Raw genomic sequence first — 16,032 nt, 5'->3', positions numbered from 1 at the left:
GGGGCGCCGAGTGGTTTTCGCTTACCAAGCTGTCAGTACCCGCTCGGCGCCCCTCTCTCTCTCCTCTGCGGCGAGTCTCCCTGTTTGGTCTCGGTGCCGGCTTGTAATGCTGAGTGCCAGAAGATTACCTCATTCCCGGCGCTCAGCATTACAAGCCGGCACCGAGACCGAACAGGGAAACTCGCCGCAGGACTGCTGAAAGGTAAGTACAAGGGGGGGGGGAAGGGTAGATAAGGGGGGGCGGCATTTTGCCTTGGGCCGGCCCTGTCTATATATATATATATATATATATATATATATATATATATAATATATATATATCAGAAAGCAAGGAAAGTATATTAGCCCCCAGCATGCTAGAAGAACAAAAAAAAGAATAACCATAAAGATCAGGGTTTCTATAAATGCTATAATTGCAACAATTGTACACACAATCCAAGGAAAATTGAGAAAATAACAAATATAACATCAGGAATAGAGTTCGTGATTAAAACAAAGATAACATGTGAAACCAAAAACATAGTATATCTACTACAATGTGGATGTAAAAAACAATATATAGGCAGGACATCAAGGAAATTATCAAAAAGAATAGAAGAGCATATATATAGCATAAGATCCAAATCGGTAAAACATTCAGTTCTGATACACTGCAACAACTGTTTGTTTTTTTACATGGAATTTTTTGCGGGAATTGAACATGTCACGTTAGGCCCGGGGGGGGGGGGGTAGATAAAATTAAAAACTTTCCCAGAGAGAGGGGTACTGGATCCATAAATTAGGCACAATGATCCCGACTGGAGTCAATCATGACTTTGACATGATATGCTTCCTGTAGATTTACCCTAGATAATAAAATAAAATTGTCAAGGATATTTCCCACCCCATAAGATTACAGCTAGTGACAATAGATAAAAAGATAACCTACTATAGAAGGTTTCATAGCAGAATTGTGTAAACATATTGATTTAACAACACTATGTAGGAAACCCCCATCATAATCAGATAGAATATAGCCACTGGACACATATACATTCCCCCAACTGTCCCGATTACCCGGGATACCTGGAAATTTCCCGGTGGGCCGAGCGGCCGGCAGACCAACATTCCAAACAGCCTCTGAGCGGCTGCGAGCGGGATTGAAAGCCTCTTCCGGCCGCCGGCGCCTAATGAGACTAAAGGGGTTGGCGTGCACGCACCGCGCCACCCAATGGCCGTGCCTCAGCTCTTCGTCCCACCACTTTTAAGACATGGGACGAAGTGCTGAGACACGGCGATTGGGCGGCGCGGTGCATGCACGCCAGCCCCTTTGATTTCATGAATGCCGGCCTCCACCCGCTGCCCCACCAGACACCAGGGAGTCAGAAGCAGTGGTAAGTCGGGGGAGGGAGTGTTATATGGGGGGCATTAAGGCATTTCTGGAGGCAGAGTGCCCCATGATATGCCGTATAACCCCCCAAACCTGGGGGGGCAGGTTGGAAAATAAAGGAAATAAAAACAAACATTTGTCAATCATAGCTTTTATTAAATATAAAAAAATAGTTTACATTAATGAATAAAGAAATAAAAGTTTCTTACATTTATTTGTTCCACTGAATAAAATTGAACTTTTTCATCTAAATTTTTTTGCAGAAGCAAATGTTTTGATTCCAAAATCAAAGGGTTGTATACATGTATATGTCTGAGTGTGTAAGGGCAGTGTATATATGTGTGTGTGTAAAGGCAGTGTACAAGTATATGTGTGTGTGTAAGGGCAGTGTACATGCATGTGTGTGTAAGGGCAGTGCATCTGTATATGTGTGTTCATGGGCAGGTGTGTATAAGGGCAGTGTATGTGTATATGTGCATGTAAAGTCAGTGTATGTGTAGATGTGTGTGTAAAGTCAGTGTATGTGTGTATGTGTTTATGGGCAGGTGTGTCTAAAAGCAGTGTATAGGGGTCCTGAGAGGTAGGCTAACATTAGCCTCAGCCAGCCTAATGGTGGACACCTGGCTTGCTGAGAATCATAGAATTTTAGGTCACAGCTAGCATCTGCATCTTTACCGTTGCTGCACTTCCCATGACGCTCAGCCAGCATCATGGAAGTAGTATGTCTGGCTGAGCCTCATGGGAATTCCATTCAATGTGTCAGTTATTTTTAATATGCATGACTGTGCTGACAAAAATGAAGCGTGTTTTAAGGGGCAATGCAAGCGCGACATTTTAAAGTGCAATTGCTTGTATTGGTGAGTTCCGCGAGATTAAAAAAAAAAAAAAGGGTCCCTTTTTAACATTTTGAAACTAAACACTATGTCATAATGAGCAGAAATATATAATATTGCCTCTTGTTGATTGAGTATAACACAATCCTGGTTTAGTATATACTATATGTAACTGTAAGATTTCTAGTCCCTGTTGCTCCCCTCTTTTCTCTGTGACCTGCTCCACATAATCAGGAAGATAACCATGAACAATCAAGTTCAACGAATTCACAGATTAACTTTTGTGAGAGTAAGGGGAGCCAATCAGACCAAACCGGAAGTGCATGCGTTCCAGGGTGGAACATAAGGAAGTAAACCGGAAGTCCGTGCGTTCCAAGGTGGAGCACAAGGAAGTAAAGGTTTCACACAGACGGATAATTGAAGACACAGATGATCTCATCAACAGGACTGGATGGGATTGGACAATGGGGAGGGAGGGAATGTATATAATATGTTTGTTTTTAGCATTGAGATTAGAGTTGATATCTCAACTCCAATACCTGCCTAAATCTGAATGGTGAAAGAAGGACTGCAGCACTTTATTTCTTCCCAACACTTTATTCACTACGCAGAAGAACTTTATTCGATGGCAAGGAGCTAGTAACCTTTTGTTTACAACACAAGCTTTTGGGTGCACTTGAGTTGGTCCTCAGTGCACATGATTTTCGTCTGTGAGTGTGTTTCCTCAATAAATTGTAATACTTTTTTTAATTTTTATATATAGTGTCATATTATATTGCCTTTTCTATCCTGCTGTTCCCCATATGTCCACCCGTGTCTCCGAGACATCTAGTCCAGTTTGTTCCACTTCATTGTTGTAGAGTGTTTGGTTATATTTATATATGTGGCTATGGCCTTTTCCCACAAATCGCACAATTACTGCAGCCTCTGCACCTTTTGACAACCCCTCTACAATCCACATATCTCCGTCCTAGCCCCACTATCCCCACCTTCCTCCGTCCCCGCACCTTCTGAACTAACACAAACTACCGCAATCCCTCTAATCTAAAATCAGTCCACTGTAACCCAGGCACCCATTTCTCATGTGCCCTCTGGAATGCACGCTCTGTGCGAAACAAACTAACTGCTGTCCATGACCTTTTCATCTCTAACCACCTTAGTCTCCTAGAACTCACCAAAACATGGCTGGCATCCTCAGACACTACCTCTCCTGCTGCTCTCTCTTATGGTGGCCTTCACTTCAGCCACACTCCCAGACCTGGAGACAAACAGGGAGGTGGTGTTGGTATTCTCCTTTCTCCCCGCTGCACCTTTCAATGTCTACCACCAATCCCCTCTGTCTGCCTTTTCTCCCCGATTGCTCTTCACGTTGCAGTGATCTACCGGCCTCCTGGCCCCATCGTACACTTCTTTGATCACTTTGCTGCTTGGCTTTCCCACTTTCTTTCCTCCAGCATCCCTACACTAATCCTAGGGGACTTCGATATACCTATTGATGACCCATCCTTACCTGCTGCTTCAAAACTACTTTCACTCTCCTCCTCCCTCTGACTCTCACAATGGACTAACTCCCTGATGCACCGTGGCGGTCATCAAATCGATCTAGTGTTCTCCCACCTTTGTTCCACATCCCATTTCTCCAACTCTCCCATCTGTCTGTCTGATCACAGCCAGTTTACCATTAATCTCAACATACCACACACACCTTCTCTACCCAAGAAACAACCCCAAACCTACCGTAACATCCACAACACTCCACAGCTTACAGATACACTATGGCCACTCCTCTCAAGTATATCCTCCTCCTCCTCCTGTCCTGACACAGCTACAGCTCAATATAACCATACACTAGCCTCAGCCCTAGATATGGTTGCCCCTGTAACTGTACGCAATCCCCCACGCCGTCCACCTCAGCCATGGCATTGCACGCAGACACGCCTCCTTTAAAGGTGTTCATGTACCGCTGAGCGCCTGTGGAGGAAGTCTCGTTCACCTGAAGACTTCATTCACTACAAACTCATGCTTCGTTCCTACACATTGGCCCTCCATCTCTCTAAACAAACATATTTAATTTCATTAATCATTAATTCAACAGAGACTGCACTCCCTAAAATTACTTATGACCTCCTCGCAGCTAAAACAAAAGGCCAGTTCTCACTGGTTATTTTCTTGGACCACTCAGCAGCCTTTGACACAGTCGACCACCCCCTCCTCCTACAAACCCTCCATGCTCATGGCATCTGTAAGCTCTTTCATGGCTTAAATTCTACCTTTCTAACCGTACTTTTAGTGTCTCATTTATTGGAACTTGCTCCTCTCCCCAACCGCTATCTATTTGTGTTCCTCAAGGCTCAGTTCTTGGGCCTCTGCTATTCTCCATCTACACTTCTTCCCTAGGACGACTTATTTCTTCCTTTGGTTTCCAGTACCATCTGTGTGCAGATGACACCCTAATCTATATTTCTGCTCCTGACCTTTCCCCCTCTCTTCTAACTCGCCTCACTGACTGTCTATCAGGAATTGCATCTTGGATGGTGTCCCAGCCGCATCATGGCCGCGGCCAGGACTGAACACTCATGTGGGCGGTCCCGATGACACGGGGGGGCGGTCCCACTGACTTCAGTGGGCGTTCCCTCTGATGTCGGCGGTCCCGCTGATGTTTGGGGGCGTTCCCACTGACAGCAGCGGGAAACACCCCCATTTAAAGGGGAAATGGGCGGGGAGCAGGGCGTGTCAAGACTCCCCGACCCGGAGGATTTGAGTCTTGACCCAGAGGAGCAGCGCTCACCCGGCAAACTCGGAGAGTTCCCAGGTATGCTGCTAACTGGTCTCCCCCTCTCCCGCCTTTCACCGCTTCAATCCATCCTCAATACTGCAGCCAGATTAATTTTTCTCTGCCGTCGTTCCTCATCCGTTGCTCCACTATACCAATCACTTCATTGGCTTCCCATACCCTCCAGAATCAAATTTAAACTTCTGACCCTAACCTATTGAGCCGTCAACAACTCTGCTCCACCTTACATCTCTATCCTCCTATCCAAATACATCCCTACCCGCCCTCTTCCCTCCTCTCACAACCCACAGCTATCTTCTAATGTTTCTCTAACCGCACCGCACCCCTCCTGTGGAATTCCCTTCCCTCAGACTTTGTACCTCGTACACAACTTTCAAAACCTCTCTGAAAACCCACCTGTTCAGGGAAGTGTACAAAATTCCTTCCCAGTACTCCCAACCATCATCAGAATCAAGCAATCTGAATAATCAACAGTTTCAACACATCATCGGAACCACATCAACTCATCCCCATCGAAGCAGTCCTCTCCTATTGTCTCACTTCCCCCTCAACCACCGACTAGGTTGTAAGCTTGCAAGAGCAGGGCCCTCTTCTCCTTTGCACCAGTTTGTTATTCTATGTGTTACAAAGGATTAAGTAAAGAGTTGGAGTCAAGAAACTTAACTAGTTGGGTGTATACAATTCATTCAAAAAGCTTGGAGGTCACAGAAAGCAGAACGGTAATCGGACAGATCGGTCAGGTCCAGGAAGGACTTTTTCAAGATTGGAGTCATGGTAGCGTGCTTGGAGTAGGATGAAACAGATCCAGTAGAGAGGGAGAGATTAAAGGTCTAGTATAGAGATAAGTTTAGATGAATAAGACTGTGTAGGATGAGAAGTGATAAGATTGAGGAGACATGTGGTGTCAAGGCGAGCTGCGAGACGGGAAAACAGGGTAGCTCCTATTGGCAGGAAACAACTAGTACGTAGAAGCCAGGGGAGGTAACAAAGGGTTAAATCCAAAAGAAGTGTCAGATGACTAAGCAGAGGTCAAGGCAGGCTGCAAGAATCACTGGTCAATATCACAAAAGAGGGTCTGGTACATGGGTAATCAAAACTGCAAACTCTGAGGTATAGTGAAAAACCAGCTGATACGCTGAGCAAAGGATATAGGGATGTAAGGGTTCAAATACTCTTTGAATTTGGCGCCACTGTGACGTCAATGGAAGAAATGCGTTCCTCTCCTAACGGGCCTCCGTCGGCAATGGGGAGGACGTGCCGTCATGGAGGAGAGGAGACCCGATGGTAGTGGGTGAATAGCGGCTCTATGACATGTGGTTAGTCAAGAGGAAAGAGGAAGAGCACAAACTTCACCTTCAGTGAGAAGAGAGAATTGGTTTAATGTAGAAGTGGATAGAAGAAGAATTTGAGTTATGTGTATAGGACGGTAGAGTCAGAGGCAAAGGCAGCAAGGGGACCGTGCAGAATTTTCATATCGGACAGTTTCAGTTTTATTATTGAAGTAGTTTGGTAAACTTAGAGGCACTAAGGTGAGTGGAATGGGTAGTTGTGATAGGGCAAAGAAGGGAATTGAAAGTACTGAAGCGGTATTTAGGGTTATGAGACAGGGAGAGATAAATGATATGAGGTAGGTTTCCTTAGCAAGCGCGAGAGCAGAGTAGTAGAATACATATCATAGCAAGTTTTAATTGCTGGGTGTGCACATCCTTCCCTTTACTTGTAGCCCTCACTCATGCAATAACTATCTTTTGTTCATTGTTCTTCTGCATTGTGCTCCTGCTGTTTCTGTACCGTGTTTTGCTGATCAGGAGATAAGAGAAATTTTAGAGAGGCACACCCAAAATAATATAATAAAATTAATTCTCCCCAAAAAGCCCATAAATAAATGACCAAACGTTAAAAAAAAAAAGGAGGTGCACGCACTTAAACATGCAAACATACACTATTTATTACAAAAATAAAGCAATACTGTACAGAAAGAAGTAAATAAAAATATATACAACAATAAGTAATCATATAATAAAAAGCAATACCAGCGACAAGGGGTATGACAAGACGAGAATTGACAGACTAAGACAAACCAATACATTAGGTGGAGAGAGCCCTGTTCGCAAGTTTACAATCTTGAGGGAATGGGGTGACAAACATTAGGCACAGAGAAAGGGTGAGAGGTAGTGTGGTGGTTGTATCAGCGACAAGGAAGTTGTAGCAGTTGTATGCGTCTCTGAAGAAGTGAGTTGACCCTCCTCCCCAGAAATCAGCACAAAAGTTAACTTTTGTTGACTGCATCTACAATCATATTCAGCAGCCATTTTGCTGGCTGAACTTCTTCATGAGAATTGTGGTTCTTTCTAGATTTGAGTTGTGAGGGGCAACATTACACACTGCAGATCCCATGATGTTAGTAATGCAAAATCATAATAATATAAATAAATGTATATATTTCCTAAAACCTCACATCAGGAGCAATAAAACAAGCAGAAGTTTAACTTTTTTATTATTAATGCACAAACATTTTTATTATTATTTCTTACACAACAAATACAGTGGGATATATGATTGTGTATCTCTCCAATATGAGCTCAATGAAAGAAAAAATATATTGCATTTGAATCTTGAAAGTTTCCTGAATAACACAATATCGCAAAGAGCTTTCTAGCCTAAACATTTTCACAATTGAACAAAAAATGTAGGGGTGATAACTACCCCTAAACATCCAAATAATTCCAACAATATATTGCTTAAAAAGCACACACCTTGAATATTTCCCACAGCAACCATAAATCCACAAAGAACAGTGGATATATTTTTTTATTTTTTTATTTCCCAACTTCTTAATGTTGCAGGCATATTTGAGGATGAATGATATCTGGCTTAAGTGGAACACGAAAGAATACACAAAGAAAGAGAAATCTCCTATGTCATATGAACACATAGATACTACATATGTGTGATATGTTATCATTACATAATGATTAATAGACCACCAAAGCATGAGTGCGCATTGGGGGGACTATTACTCCTAAACACCAAAGTAACAAACTAAATATTCCCTAAAAACAAAACCCCAATGACATTCCACTTACCTTTTTTTTTTACTGTTTAACCTGGAATGTCCATCTCATGGTTTTTTTTGTTGAGTAGGGGGAGGACGTTTCCTTACATTTCCACTATATTTTCTATACTTTATATAAGAACATTGCCTGAAGATCTGAAAGACAAAATGTATCTTTCTAGATGGACCACTACTGCAAGAAATCTAAGAGTAAAGCAAGATTTTGAGGTTTTTCCCTTCCACCTTTTCACATTTTGTGCACATATCAGAATAAACGCTGCATTCTGGAGTCCCTCCTTTTTCCTTGACAAATAGCATGGTCTTTGCAGGAGTTCCTTTCCCGGGTTTGAAGGCAATTTTTAAAATGTTTTTGGTATCTCAAAATAAACTTAGCACACTGAATATTAGCTAAACAGCATATTGATGATATCAAGTGGTTAAGTTGGGAGTTATGAGATAAGGAGTAGGATTGAGGTTGAGTTAACGATAACTTAGAGGACAGTGATAAGATCTAAGGTACGGTGAGATTTTATGGTTAGAGTGTATATTAGTGATAGGGATCACATTAGAGACTGATTAATGATCAATGACCTAAACAGTTGCTAATCAAAGATCAGATAGCAATTTAGTAGGTTAGAAATGTTCAATAAAGTGAATGTAGCCGGTCGTGATGGTCCACCTTGCAAGCTTTGTTTGCATGTAACTAGCACTTTAGGCATTAAACTCCGCTTACGCTCCAGTTATCTATCCAGAAAATGTGCCATTCACACAATCAACTAAATTAAGTAAATTAAATAGACTATTCTATTTCTAAATGGCTAACTCCTTTGGCTATTTAGAAGATTGGAAAGTATGCGTTTGCCTTGTTTTAAGTGAGAATGCATGCATCAGGTACATTGTAACTAGATGTCTGGTTTTCTTAAAATTGAGTAACATTTAGATTGTAAATGAGCAGCCCCCTCATGAGATTGAGCAGCCCCCCCCCCCTCACCTGTTAATAATTGTTATTATCTTGAATACGTGGGGGCTTTTGACATTGCTAATGAAAAGTTGTTGAAATATAATGAGTTTGGAGAGATTATGTTATTAATTCTAAGTATGTGAACATTAATATCCTCTGTTTTTGTCACTTAGGAGTCCTCTTTGCCTGAACTTTCATGTGATAAAGCATGGAATCCCAAACTTGTTAACAACATTGTTAATTAGCCATAACACAAATGAATTATCCATGGTATTTTAAGCACAATATGTGATGCTCTTTAATGCTGTCTCCAGGGTATATTTAATTAGTTCACACATTTTAAAGTGTGTATCTGTATTTTTTTAATTAGTGTATAATTCCCAATGCCAGTTGTCAGTGGCGTCGCTACAGGGGGGCAATTGCCCCCCCCTAGGATATTCCTTGCCCCCCCCTGTTGCCCCCCCGCCGAATTTGGAGTCACCCAGGACAGTCCCGCAATGGGACTTTAACCCCTTGACTGCTAACGACGGCATGGTGTCGTCACTAGCAGTCCCAGTCAGGTGCTAACGACGGCACCATGCCGTCACTAGCACTACCCCACAGACCTCCATCACCACCTACCCCGGCGATCTGCCCCTCAAACTGAAGGGCATTACCGGGGCCACCCGATCCGCCCGGTGACATCTCGCGCAATGACGCGATGACGTCACCGCGCAACTTTATTAACAACTGACAATTGTCAGTTAAAGAGGTATGGGGGCATGCTGCTTAGATGCCTGTATCTCAGGCATCTTAACAGCTACAGACCCCCAACATATACAAAATATTAAGTTAAAAAAATAAAAATTTTAAAAAAAGTTTAAAAAATTATTTAAACATAAAGTAGTTTAACTTAAAAAAAAAAAAAAAAAGTTTAAGTATTCTAGCTAAATGATCCACTGTGGTAGCCAATGTTACCACAGTGATCATATAGCTATAAAAAGTCACATTCCCTTTTTAAAAATGGCCGATACTAATTTTTAATCCCATGATCCCTTTGATCATGGGGTTAAATTTAGCCAACGGTAGAGGGAGGCAATTTTTGAAATCCTGATGAACTGCAAATATTAATAAAATCAGCCATTTAGCCTGTGTGGTACGTGAGTAACCATCTTATCCCTGGAGCGCCTTGCATTTTTACTGCAAAACTTATTTTTGCTGTAAAAGTGATTTTTTTCTCCCTTTACCATCATTTCTTTGGGATTGTAAAGGGAAAGAATGGTGTGTGCTTCTGTGAGTGAATGTATGGAAAGTATGGTGTGTGCTTCTGCGAGTGAATGGAGATATGAAAGGCGTGTGAATGATCAGTAATTAGGGTTGAAGCCTTGACGTGGCATTACTGCTCACGTAGGAAGTTAAATTATGGTACAAAAAGTACACATTTGCAAGAATGTTACCACAGTGATCATATAGCTATAAAAAGTCACATTCCCTTTTTAAAAATGGCCGATACTAATTTTTAATCCCATGATCCCTTTGATCATGGGGTTAAATTTAGCCAACGGTAGAGGGAGGAAATTTTTGAAACCTGATGAACTGCAAATATTAATAAAATCAGCCATTTAGCCTGTGTGGTACGTGAGTAACCATCTTATCCCTGGAGCGCCTTGCATTTTTACTGCAAAACTTATTTTTGCTGTAAAAGTGATTTTATTCTCCCTTTACCATCATTTCTTTGGGATTGTAAGGGGAAAGAATGGTGTGTGCTTCTGTGAGTGAATGTATGGAAAGTATGGTGTGTGCTTCTGCGAGTGAATGGAGATATGAAAGGCGTGTGAATAATCAGTAATTAGGGTTGAAGCCTTGACGTGGCATTACTGCTCACGTAGGAAGTTAAATTATGGTACAAAAAGTACACATTTGCAAGAACTACACCCCTTGGCGCATCAAATGAGGGGCTGTATGTGTTTCTAGTGCAAACCTGGAGTGCGCAAGACACAAATGAACATGTCGCTATGGTTAGAAAAAACATATTTTCTAGCCAAAGCGACATATTCCATCATTATTTGTGCGGTCAACTTTTGTCCTAGAAATACATGTAGCCCCTCATTTGAAGCTCCAAGGGGCCTAGTTTCTTAAAATGGATGAATTGTCCGAATGAGGGAGAGCATGAGTTAATATGTGGATGAGTTGTCTGAATGAGGGAGAGCATGAGTTAATATGTGGATGAATTGTCTGAATGAGGGAGAGCATGAGTTAATATGTGGATGAATTGTCTAAATGAGGGAGAGCATGAGTTAATGTGTTTGTGTGTATCATAGATGTATAATTGTGGAAGGGCAAAGATGGCACTAGCAGGATGTTTGAGCCTTGGAGACCAAGATGGCACAGGCAGGGTGTATATGGGACAAAGATCGCAAATCTTATGTGTGTTATCTGGGTGCTGGCCAGGTTCTATGTGGGCAGTGTGGACGCCAGGGCTGACTTTGGGGTGTGCAACCTGTGATCTATGCCTGTAATTTAGGGGGTTTAAAATATACCTTTAATACTGTTTTTTTATGTGATTTCCAATTGACCTACACCTGCAAAGCTGGGTTTCTGTGTTATTCTGTAGATCCATATCTGCGATGCTATGTTTCCATACATTATTTATGTATACCTGCAAATACAGGGTTTGTATGTCTTGTTCAGTTGATTAATACCTGCAATGCTGTTTCCATGTATTTATTTGATCTATACCTGCAATGCTACATTTCATATATTATTATTGTATACCTGCAAATACAAGATTTGTATGTCTGATTCTGTTTATTTGATATATACCTTCAGTGCTGAGATCACAAGTGAATTTCAATTGATCTATACATGCAAAGCTAGGTTTGTGTGTTAATGTGTTGATCTAAACCTCCTATCAGCAGCAGGATATAATATTTATATATATATATATTTATATATATATCGGCAGCAGGGACTAATATTAATATATATGGGCAGCAGGGGCTAATATATATATATATATCAGCAGCAGGATCTAATATTAGGCCCTGAAATCATTTAGTGCAAAAGTTAAGGTATTGTGTTGTTTAAAGGATTTCAAGGATTAGTCGTACTAAATTGTGGCTTCAGACTTCTCATGTTGAATGATCAAGTATTGTATTGTCCAATAACAAAAGTATCATTCCATAGCACATTACTTTTGGCAATATATATATATATATATATACCGGTGTGTGTATATATATATATGTTTTTTCAGTGGTATGATTTAATGGTGGAAATTATTAATGCCCCCTGTTAGAATATTCTTTGTCTTGAATATCTAAGCTTCTCCAGTGATCAAACAGCAATCAAGACCACAGCTTCTATGTCTATTAATCAGGTTTATTCGATAACAAATTATCAATTCATACAATACCGATGCTGGAACAAATGTTGATAAAAGGTATTGTAGGCTAAATATCTTGGTGAGATGAAGGTGAGAGCGTGGAAAGAGCGTGGAAAGAGACCTTTGTCATGCCAATTTATACCCCTTTACATTTGGTTAGGGTATACGTAAAGGAATCCTATTGGAACAGTAATATGATACACCGACATTCCACAGAAGACCCTCTAAACTACGTCACTTAATTGATACCATATGTTCCTAGCACTCAAGTTGCATTCAGGCCTAAAATGTGCAGAACAAAATAAAAGTATAAAAAGTATTTCTTACACTTCCCCCTGTTTATGGTTATGTACCATAAATAAATGTTTGCTGTCCATTGTTACAACATTCGTATCACATTCGTATCACATTCAGTGAGTGCAGGAAGATATGTAAACGATAATATTATAAAAAAGAATCTGTGGAAGACTGATGCATCCTACGTCTTAAAGTTTCCCTTAATATCATCTCTCCTTGCTTTATCTTTTCTCGAATAGTTAAATACGATTTTCTTATTCTACATAATAAACATATTTGAAAAATAATACATATAAAAGACACAAATAAAACAATAATAAATGGATGTAACAAAACATTGGTGATAGCGGAGCCAACAGATGATTTTGCCATAATTTCTGTTGACTTAGCAAAGTTTTTCCACCAAGATGTACCTGAGACTATTGACCATTCATGTTCTATGTTTTTGAGTTTACCTTGCTCATGCTGAAATACAATCTGTGCTTCTTTTAATTATTTTTGTAAGACATTTAAAAATCCTCATCTTTCCTTGTCTCATTTGCCCACTTTTGCCATGGAAATTCACTTACTTGTGATAAATTAAACTGTAGTGGCAAAACATTTAACTTTTGAGAATTAATTTGAGAAACATTAATCTGAGTTCCATATATATAGATTGCTATTGGATCACCATCAATACAATACAGACCTTTCGATAATATTTCTGTATGCGTACATTTAGGAAACATCGCTTTAATCAATTCCCCATTAGACATTACCTGTACACATACTCTACCTTTCTCTATAGGCGTTACAAGATCATTAGATGTTTTCACACTTTGAATTGTACCTGAACATGAGCTCTGGTTATGAAAACATGAATGATATATAGTTTCAGCTTGATGAGACAAACAAATAATTTTGGACACAAAATGTAAACATGCAGACAAGTCTAACTGTTCAGGTTCTGACATATCTGTGGAAAAAACAAAATCACGATACTCTAATTTATAAAATAATAATTGTGTACTACTGAATAATGTTTCTTCTTTACCTGCCATTGGTATTAAAGATGTACCTTTACACACATCATTACTACATCCTAACCATTTATTTACCCATAAATCAGTATGATTTAGAGCAAATGTAAATTCTTCAGGTAAACTACGTAGAATTGCTAGAGGAGTAATACCACCTTGGAATGCTTGTGCCATTATTTTAAAATCAGTAGAATATTCAATTTGGATTTCCAAGCAAGCTCTGGCTACTTCTGATAAATCAGCATTAGTCATTAAAGCCATTGTTGCTTCCTGGAGATGTTGCACTGCAGGTCCTATCACAGAAGCTGTTTTTATTATCATATTCTCCAAGATTTTGTTTAAACCTTGTTGAATATGTGTTTCTTTACTTCCTATTAATCCTGCATTTTCCAAATCAGACTTTAGTGTCTTAATATCCATAGTATTAAGTACACTTTCTACTGTATTTACACCTGTTAAAATTCATTGTATTACATCTCTCTTTTTCCTATTCAAATTTGTATTATTTCTACCAAACCAATCATCAACACCTCTTTCCATATTTAATAAATATTTTTTGCATTGTACCATCTAAAAGGAGAGGTTTGGAATGGAGATAGTTTACCTGAAATGGACTTGATTCTTGAAAAAATTTGTTTTCACACACAGATATTGTTTGTGAGATGACAGTAACATTTACATCTACACATTTCCTTTCAGAATTTTTCAATCTTAAACAACACTGATAATTCCCATTGTCATTGAGAGTAGGCCGGTCTTGATGATATGTAAATCTCTTCTCAGACCATTCTACTCTACCTACTAGACCTCTGTGTATCATACTTGGATTTGCATTGGAAAAACTTCCCAGGAACTCATCACCCTTAGTCCATGTCATTAAAGACTCAGGAGATAACACCGACGCAGTACTACATGTTAACACTAATTGATCCCTTCCTTCTAGGATCTCTATAGAATTAGGAAATATTAGGAATAATCAAATCTGTTACAGTTATTGCCATTTCCACATTTACAAACTTTGAATCCCTAAATGCTTGTATTTTCCATACTATAGGTGTATTTGATATGTTATTTTGTAGTATTGTTCCTGGTTGCAGAAATTTATACCATACTTGTTCCGTGTATAATACCTTTGTTCTAGTTTCTCCATCTTTAGTTACTGCCAAACCTGGAGTATTTGGTGCTAGATCTCCAGACCAATTTACTATCACATCACCATGTATAACTACACTCAAGTACGCTACTTCATTTATAATATGATCCCAAGACCCAAATTTATCATCATCTTGTGTGTAGGTCCCTTTAGTCCAACTAAATAAATGTTTAGGCCCTATCGTAACATTTAACCTTACATTACTTTGTCTAGTAAAGTTAATTCTAATGTTACATACTGATAAGTACCCTTTCATTACACCAAAACACACATGACCATTAAAATCATCAATTTCTCTCTTCTTTCTAATAATGTCTGGGAACACTTGAGTTTCGTTAATTTGGCTAGTTAGTTGTCGAATCTGTAGACCTTCTTCAATTTGTGGATCCTCCTTAAAACAGTCAGTCATCAGTATTGTCGCTGTCAGAACTGCTATAAACAAAAAAGATTGTCTCTTCTTGAATGTCAAATGTCTTTGCCATAAGGAACTTTTGTTGGAGTCTGCATCACCCATGGATCTGTTTTGTACACACAAGAGAAAACAAAATATACAATATCAGTATTTAGTTATATACAATTTACATTGATCAGAATGAACCCAAAAACATTTTTGTCTGCATTTGTTACTCGTGTTATCCAATGGTCGTTGAACTTTTAACATTATCTTGCCCATTGTATCTATAATGTTATACGGGCCTTCCCAATTTGCCTCCCATGGACCAGTTTTCCTAAAAGTTTTTATCATGACCATACCCCCCTTTGAAAACTTAGAAAAATCTGGAGGTGCCATTTTCTGCATACGGGTTGCTGCAAATGGAAGGAGCTCTGCTAAGTTATCTTGCAACAATTGTAACCATTTTGTTTTAGTTATAGCATCTTTTTGTGGCGTGGACAAATATGGTTCATGAGGGAAAGCAAGTGGCATTTTTCTACCAGTCATAAGTTCAAATGGTGTATACTGTGTAGCTGATGATGTTGTACCTCTAATACCCATAAGAACAGCTGGGAGAGCTTCTACCCACGTGTTACCTTTGTCAAGTAACATTTTTGCAAGTCTTGATTTCAATGTTCTGTTCATACGTTCCACAATACCAGATGATTGTGGGTGATATGGAACATAAAATAGTTGGTCTACTCCCAAAATTGCGCATAAAGACTGCATAACCTTACCAGTGAAATGAGTACCT

Source organism: Sceloporus occidentalis, unplaced genomic scaffold (assembly GCF_023333645.1).
Source record: "Sceloporus occidentalis isolate IW3139 unplaced genomic scaffold, rSceOcc1.0.p SCAF_27, whole genome shotgun sequence".
Taxonomy (NCBI): Eukaryota; Metazoa; Chordata; class Lepidosauria; order Squamata; family Phrynosomatidae; genus Sceloporus; species Sceloporus occidentalis.
This window is presented reverse-complemented; position numbering follows the sequence as displayed.